Source organism: Symphalangus syndactylus, chromosome 19 (genome assembly GCF_028878055.3).
Source record: "Symphalangus syndactylus isolate Jambi chromosome 19, NHGRI_mSymSyn1-v2.1_pri, whole genome shotgun sequence".
Taxonomy (NCBI): Eukaryota; Metazoa; Chordata; class Mammalia; order Primates; family Hylobatidae; genus Symphalangus; species Symphalangus syndactylus.
In genome coordinates, this window is record NC_072434.2 from 70,615,299 (window position 1) to 70,623,163 (window position 7,865).

The following is a 7,865-nucleotide window of genomic DNA, read 5'->3' on the forward strand; positions in this document are numbered from 1 at the left end:
TCAATTCACGGTGGATTTTATTTGGTCATCATCATCACATTTGGAGCTGAAATAAAACAGTTCTGATTCCAAGTGAAGGGGAGGGAGGTAGAGTGGAGGGGGTAGGGAGGGCTAGCTTGGATTTCTGCTAAGATGTCACAGCCTCGGATACCCTCAAGGCATGCCATGCCCGGGCTTAGCCGGGTGAGGGGCCTGTGAAGCCTGATGGTGTGTAAGAGACCTCGGTGGCCTCACTGTCAGCATAGCCGAGGCCACCACGCTGGCTCCAGACTGGTCAGCAGATGGCCGCGCACCAGGCCCTTCCTGAGGCCCGGGCGACTCGGCTCTCAGTGGCGGAAGTGGCCGGCCCCGGACAGACTCCTGAAGAGCGCTGCCTGCAGTCTCAGGAAACGGGGCGTGGGGCCAGCTGTTCCTTCCAACTCCTCCTCGGGGGCAGCATGAGGGAGGGTCGCTGTCAGGGCCTCGAGGACTGAGGGTTCAGGGTGCCCGCCGCTCGTCCTCTCTCCCCTCCCCCCCAGGTCGTGGAGGCCGGTCCCCAGAATCTCTCCAGCGTCCCCACTGTCGTGGCTCCGGGGCGGGCTTCTCCCTTTTCAGGCATTTCTGAAATCGCCGCCTCACCCGGGCTCTCTTCCTCCGGCTCGCCCTCCCCAGCCCCAGGTGCCAGAGAGACCTTTCCCCAAAACGCGAAACTGATCCTTTCAGACGCCTCGCGTTCGCCCAACAGCACCTCTAGCCTCGGTCGTTGTCACGTGACGCGGCCCTAGCGCCCAGGCCACGCCCCCGGAGCTCGCCACGCCTACCGGGTCCGCCCCCACGCGCCCGCCTACCCAGGGGGTTCCCGCCACCCGCGCTTTCCCAGGTTTGCCGACCTTACGGGCCCTTTTCCGCCAGCCCTGGCTGGGTCACCCCCACGACCCGGGACTCCCCCGCCGTTCCCGCCAGGGCTGCCTTCAGTGAGGTCGGCTCCTCAGGCCTCAGCCTCGCTGGGGGCAGGGCCCACTCCCGCCGTCGCCGCAGCTCCTTTCCGTCCCGGGGCCTGGGGGGCACCGTCCCACGGGTGAGGGCCGCCTCCAGCGCCCAGCCCAGCCATGCGAACGCCTGGAGCCCGCGAGCTGCAGCTGCGGCCTTGAAGGTGCCGCACGTCCTGCCGACTGGGTGAAGCTTGGCACTTTGGAAAACAAAGCGGGTTAGTGCTCAGCTGCCTCCGAGCCGACGGGTGGGGATGTCATACTATGAACTGAGAGCCCGCGAGCTGGAAAAAACAGTGCCAGTCCTGCCTGCGCCTCGCGGGACTCAGTAATTCCCGGCCCCGCAGCGCTCCAGCCTGTTCCCCGCAGCTCCATCCCCTCTGCCCGCGAAAGTGGTCTCAGGGGCCGGGCGCCGTTGGCTCACGCCTGTAATCCAGCACTTTGGGAGGTCAAGGCGGACGGCTCACTTGAGGCCAGGAGTTCGAGACCAGCCTGGCCAACAGGGCGAAAACCCATCTCTACTAAAAATACAAAAATTAGCCCGACGTGGTGGCGCACACCTGTAACCCCTAGCTACTCGGGAGGCTGAGGCAGGAAAATCACTTGAACCCGGGAGGCAGAAGTTGCAGTGAGCCGAGATCACACCACTGCACTCCAGCGTGGGTGACAGAGTGAGACTCCGTCTCAAAAAAGAAAGAAAGAAAAAGAAAAGAAAAAAGCGAGGCCAGGCGCAGTGGCTCACGCCTGTAATCCCAGCACTTTGGGAGGCCTAGGCAGGTGGATCACGAGGTGAGAAGTTCAAGACCAGCCTGGCCAAGATGGTGAAACCCCCTCTCTACTAAAAATACAAAAATTAGCCGGGCATGGCTGGGCTCAGTGGCTCACACCTGTAGTCCTAGCACTTCAGGAGGCCAAGGCAGGTGGATCACTTGAGGTCAGGAGTTTGAGACCAGACTGGCCAACATGGTGAAAACCCGTCTCTACTAAAAATACAAAAATTAGCTGAGCTTGGTGACAGGCGCCTATAATCCCAGCTACTTGGGAGGCTGAAGGAAGAGAATCACTTGAACCCTGGAGGCAGAGGTTGCAGTGAGCCCAGATCTCACCACTGCACTCCAGCCTGGGCGACAAAGCGAGACCCTGTCTCAAACAAAACAAAATAATAAAATAAAATAAAAATTAGCCAGATGTGGTAGTGTGTGTCTGTAGTCCTAGCTACTTGGGTGGCTGAGCTGGGAGAATCACTTGCTCAAGAGTTTGAGGCTACAGTGAACTGAGATCACACCACTGCACTCCAACCTGGGTGACAGAGCGAGATCCTGCCTTAAAAACAAACAAGGGCTGGGCACGGTGGCTCGCCCCTGTGATCCCAGCACTTTTGGAGGCCAAGGTGGGCAGATCACCTGAGGTCAGGAGTTCAAGACCAGCCTGGCCAACATGGTGAAAACCCGTCTCTATTAAAAAGACAAAAATTAGCCAGGCGTGGTGGCAGGTGCCTGTAATCTTAGCTACTTGGCAGGCTGAGGCAAGAGAATTGCTTGAACTGGGGAGGCAGAAGTTGCAGTGAGCCGAGATCGCACCATTTCACCCCAGTCTGGGCAACAAGAGTGAAACTCTATCTCAGAAAAAAAAAAAGAAAAGAAAAAGAAGCCTGGGCGCGGTGGCTCACGCCTGTAATCCCAGCACTTTGGGAGGCCGAGGCGGGCGGATCACGAGGTCAGGAAATCGAGACCATCCTGGCTAACAAGGTGAAACCCCGTCTCTAATAAAAATACAAAAAATTAGCCGGGCGTGGTGGCGCGGCACCTGTAGTCCCAGCTACTCCGGAGGCTGAGGCAGGAGAATGGCGTGAATGCGGGAGGCGGAGCTTGCAGTGAGCTGAGATAGCGCCACTGCACTCCAGCCTGGGCGACAGAGCAAGACTCCGACTCAAAAAAAAAAAAAAGAAAAGAAAAGAAAAAGAAAAACAACAAAAAAATCAGTTTGTTCCATGGGCAGTAGGCCATTGCTGCTCATCTTTTGATCAGAAGCAGTACTGAGTGGAGTATTAGGATGGTGAGGAAGGCATTCTGTTAATCCATGCATGGTGGTGCTGGCAGACACAAGATGAACAGGTAAAGCAAATCCAGAATTATGTGTATAATGTCCTTTCCATGATGGAAAAAGTCCATTGTAATCAATTTGCCACTAGATGGCTGGCTGGGTCCCCCAAGGAGCCACAGTGGGCTCAGTGTTGGTCTCTTCTGTTGGCAGATTAGGCAGTTAGTAGATGGCTTACTCAGCCTTGGTGAGGGGAAGTCCATGTTGTTGAGCTGGTGCATAGCCTCCAATCTTGCCACACAGCCTCTTTGTTACATAGGTCCATTGGGCAAGCAATGGTAGCTGGAAAAAGAGACAGCCCGACCTCCAGAGAACATGCTTTGTTCCCCTGATAGTCAAGAGCCTCCTTTGCAGTGATACCCTTTGGTGTGCATTCACACGGGACCCAAATATCTTTATATTCTGGGCCTGTTTGGAGAGATCTGTCCACATACTTCTTCCCCAGACCTCCTTGTCACCAATCCTCCTTCCATGTTCCTGCCAGTGAATCTATGTAGATCCCTCCGTCTGGCTGTCTCTCCATCCAGGCAAAGTAGACAAACAAATGTGCCTCTTGAAGTTCTGCCCCCCAGGAAGATTTTCTTTCACCACTTGTCCTTCAGGGCCACCCTGGAGGGGGGCTGGAGGGCTCCAGCTGTCCATTCTGTTGTGCAGGAGCCATCTGTAAACCAAGTCTGGATTTGACTGACCTCCTCAGTCAACTGACACAGGAACTTTTTTTTTTTTGAGATGGAGTCTCGCTCTGTGGCCCAGGCTGGAGTGCAATGGCGTGATCTCGGGCTCACTGCAACCTTAGCCTCCTGAGTTCAAGTGATTCTCATGCCTCAGCCTCCCGAGTAGCTGGGATTACAGGCCACACCGGGCTAATTTTTGTATTTTTAGTAGAGACGGGGTTTCACCATGTTGCCCAGGCTGATCTCAAACTCCTCATCTCAGGTGATCCGCCCGCCTCAGCCTCCCAAAGTGCTGGGATTACAGGCATGAACCACGGTGCCCGGCCGACACAAGGAACTTTCTATGAGGTCCTAGGAATGAAGGAAAACGGGCAATAAGGCAAGAATCGCTGTCGAAGGAGTCTGCGCCACCTGCTCGCACAGCTCACTTGTGCCTTCTGAGCCTGCTCGAGCCCAGTGTACATATGCCGTCTCCACGTGATTAGAGATTGCTGCTGCACGTGCCCAATCCCGTGGCGGGGTGAGTAAGACAACATGCAGTGCACACGCGGCCGCTTCACGACCCATAACTAGGTGTTCTGTTTCTATCAGAGACCAGCAGCAAGCCAGAAGAACAGTTATCTGTGAAACAGGCTGTGCATCTGTTCCCAAACCCTAGAGGCCTGTGCTGTGATTCTCTTACTGGTGCTTCCCAGGGCCTCCATATAGCATCCCCACTGCCACAGACACTCGGATATTGTTGGGTCTGTGGATCATAAGGGCCAAAAGAAAGAGCAGCTTGCACTGCACCCTGAACTTGGTACAGAGCCTTCTCTAGTCCTCACTCAGATTTATTTTTTTAATTTAATTTAATTTTATTTTTTTGTTGTTGAGACGGAGTCTTGTTCTGTCGCCCAGGCTGGAGTGCACTGGCGTGATCTCAGCTCACTGCAAGCTCCGCCTCCCGGGTTCACGCCATTCTCCTGCCTCAGCCTCCGGAGTAGCTGGGACTACAGGCGCCCGCCCCCGCGCCCGGCTAATTTTTTCTATTTTTAGTGGAGACCAGGTTTCACCGTGGTCTTGATATCCTGACCTCATGATCCGCCCGCCTCAGCCTCCCAAAGTGTTGGGATTACAGGCGTGAGCCACCGCGCCTGGCCTCAGATTTATTTACTTAAGGTATTTCTTTAAATCGACTCACTATTTTTTACCTAAATAAATTCAGCCTCATCCAAAGCAATGATATCTCTGGTGAGGTGGTTGTATTTTTTCTTACATAGGTGATAAGTAAAATAAATACTTAAGATTTAAAATTGGGTGGGTGCAGTAGCTCATGCCTGTAATCCCAACACTTTGGGAGGCCGAGGTGGGTGCCTGTAGTCCCAGCTACTCGGGAGGCTGAAGCAGGAGAATCATGTGAACCCGAGTGAGCCCGAGATTGTGCCATTGCACTCCAGCCTGGGTGACAGAGCAAGACTCTGTCTCAAAAAAATAAAATAAAATGAAATGGAATAAAATAAATAAAAGGCAATAAGCCGGGCACCATGACTCATAGCTGTAATCCCAACACTTTGGGAAGCTAAGGCAGGCAGATCTCTTGAGGTCAGGAGTTCGAGACCAGCCTGGCCAACATGGTGAAACCCTGCTTCTACTAAAAATATGAAATTAGCTGGGTGTGGTGGTGTGCACCTGTGATCCCAGCAACTGGGGAGGCTGAGGCAGAGACTCACTTGGGCCTGGGAGGTGGAGGTTGCAATGAGCTGAGATTGTGCCACTGCACTCCAGCCTGGGCAACAGAGTGAGACTCCATCTCAAAAAATAAATGAAAATATAATAAAAATAAAAGGCAATAAGTGTCTGCTTATCAATTGCTCATAGGAGGTTTGCACTTACAACCCATGCCCCAGGCTACGGGAAAGCCACGTGTCCATACAGAAAGGCCATTCATAGGTGTTTTAGCCACAAGACCAACTAAAGTCCCAGCCAACAACCCGCAATAACCAGACAGGTCACTGAGAGAGCCCTCAGATGATCTCAGCACCCAGGCTTTGAGATGCTTGAGCTGATACTGAGTAGGGCAGAGATAAGCTGTCTCCACCAAATGTTACAAAAATAGTAGATCTGTGAGCAAAATAAATGTGGTCAACATTTTTTTCTTTTTTAATTTTTTAAAATCACAACCCTGCTCACCTATGTTGTCAATATTTGACACTAACAATTTTGAGATGTTTTATTATGCAGCAATAGACCACTGGTACAGGAGCCCTCTTCTCTCCCTAGATTCTCTCTTCTTGGTCTTACTGCTTGTCCCCACTTCCCTGTCCCCAGAAGCACTCGGCATAAGCTCTTCAATGACACCAGCTCTGAGAAAACTAAAGCCAAAAGCCAAAAAATAAAATGTAATAAGCTGCTAGTTATGCCTCAAAATATCTTCTCCCCTCCTTCCTAATAAATGAGGTTTTGTTTGTTTGTTTGTTTCTTTGTTTTTGAGATGGAGATGCACTCTGTCACCCAGGCTGGAGTGCAGTGGTGCAATATCAGCTCACTGCAACCTCTGCGTCCTGGGTTCAAGCGATTCAAGTGATTCTCCTGCCTTAGCCTCCCGAGTAGCTGGGACTACAGGTGCCCGCCTCCATGCCTGGCTAATTTTTGTATTTTTTGTATTTTTAGTAGAGACGGGGTTTCACCATGTTGGTCAGGCTGGTCTTGAACTCCTGACCTCATGATCCACGCACCTCAGCCTCCCAAAGTGCTGGGATTACAGGCGTGAGCCACCGCACCTGGCCACATACTTGACTTTTAAATAAGCACACGTTACTCTAGAGAGAGAACACATTTCTAACTAGATGCATCTATATGATGCATCCATATGATGTAATTCCAGACAATGGAATGTGAGTATGAGTGATGTGTATCATTTCCAAGCCTTGGCCATAAAACATGAAGCACATGCTTTTCTAAATTCTTTACCTTTTCCATAGGCTGGAACACAAACAGGATAGTGTTCCAGCTGCAACCATGCAGATGAAGACTATACCCTAGGAGACAGAGGAACAACAGACAAGAAAGAAACCTGGGTTCCTGAATAACCGCGTGGAGCCGAGCAGCTTACTTATCTCAAACCACTGCTGCCCACCTCCAGATTGGTTCATGAGAGAGAAATAAGCTTCTATCCTTTTTGCATGACTGCATTTTGGGGTCTGTGTTATAGCAGCTTAATCTCTATCTGAATTATATTGGATTTAAGTGTCTGAAGCCCAATGACTTAACCTTTCCTGAGGCAAAGGCACCGAAGAGCCTATTTTCCTAAAATGGGAAAATGAAGACATAGGAAGGAAAAACCCAACAAATGGTCAGGAAATTATGCTGCTATAGGCTCTTCTCTGATGAGTGTCTAGTCCTAATGAGGGGGCTGTGGGAATTCAAAGACAGAGAAACTGCCTTCAGATAGCGCTAGTAGGGAAGACCCCTGCAGACGGTGACATTAAATTGAAGGTAGGATTTGGATAGATGGACGTGGGGAGGGCAATTCAAACAAAGGGAACTTGAGCAACAGGGTGGAGGTAGAAAGGTGCCAGATCTTTTGGGAGATGCAGAAGTGATATCACACAGTTTAAAGCCAGAGTTAAATATAAACCGATACTTAGAAGCTTAAATTCAACATGGCAAATTCACAGGTTTAGTTTCCTAAAAGATTTTTCATGTTTTTATTACAGAACTGTCTGCAAACAAATCTTTACTTGATGAGAAGTTTAAATATAATTAAATCTAGACTATTACATGAATATTTTATTGCTTTATTAAGTCTTTCAAACAACACATTTATTTATTTATTTATTTATTTATTTATTTATTATTTTTTTGAGACAGAGTCTCGCTCTATTGCCTAGGCTGGAGTACAGTGGCACGATCTCAGCTCACTGCATCCTCCACCTCCCAGGTTCAAGTGATTCTCCTGCCTCAGCCTCCTAAGTAGCTGGGATTACAGGAGTCCACCACCACACCCAGCTAATTTTCAAACAACACAGTTTTTAGAGGTATAATTAACCTCTTTAGAATATTACCTCACAACAGAATAAACAAATCAAAAACTTCAGATATTCTTTCTAAAGACCCCCTTAGTCAGTAATATCTATAATCACAT

At 50.5% G+C, this 7,865-nt stretch overlaps 1 long non-coding RNA gene across 1 annotated transcript; it reads left to right on the forward strand.

The window, feature by feature from the left end:
* LOC129458467 (uncharacterized) lies at nt 1-7,502 on the forward strand. Its single transcript, XR_008649632.2, has 4 exons — nt 1-1,186; nt 4,005-4,262; nt 6,703-6,867; nt 7,438-7,502. It is a non-coding gene; the product is annotated as an uncharacterized lncRNA (long non-coding RNA).
* Nucleotides 7,503-7,865: the final 363 nt, after the last annotated feature.